This window comes from Tachysurus fulvidraco, chromosome 14 (genome assembly GCF_022655615.1).
Source record: "Tachysurus fulvidraco isolate hzauxx_2018 chromosome 14, HZAU_PFXX_2.0, whole genome shotgun sequence".
Classification (NCBI taxonomy): domain Eukaryota; kingdom Metazoa; phylum Chordata; class Actinopteri; order Siluriformes; family Bagridae; genus Tachysurus; species Tachysurus fulvidraco.
This window is the reverse complement of record NC_062531.1, coordinates 26,481,564-26,482,080: the sequence shown is the minus strand read 5'-3', so window position 1 is coordinate 26,482,080 and position 517 is coordinate 26,481,564.

The window sequence follows — 517 nt, the reverse complement described above, 5'->3', positions numbered from 1 at the left end:
CACACTGTAACTAACACACTGTAACTAACACACTGTAACTAACACACCATATTACACACACTGTAACTAACACACCATATTACACACACTGTAACTAACACACTGTAACTAACACACCGTATTACACACACTGGAACTAACACACTGTAACTAACACACCGTATTACACACTGTAACTAACACACTGTAACTAACACACTGTAACTAACACACCGTATTACACACACTGTAACTAACACACTGTAACTAACACACCGTATTACACACTGTAACTAACACACTGTAACTAACACACCGTATTACACACACTGCAATTAACACACTGTAACTAACCCACCATATTACACACACACACTGTAACTAACACACTGTAACTAACACACTGTAACTAACACACCATATTACACACACACTGTAACTAACACACTGTAACTAAGACAGTGTAACTAACACACTGTATCACACACACACTGTAACTAACACACCGTATTACACACACACTGTAACTAACACACTG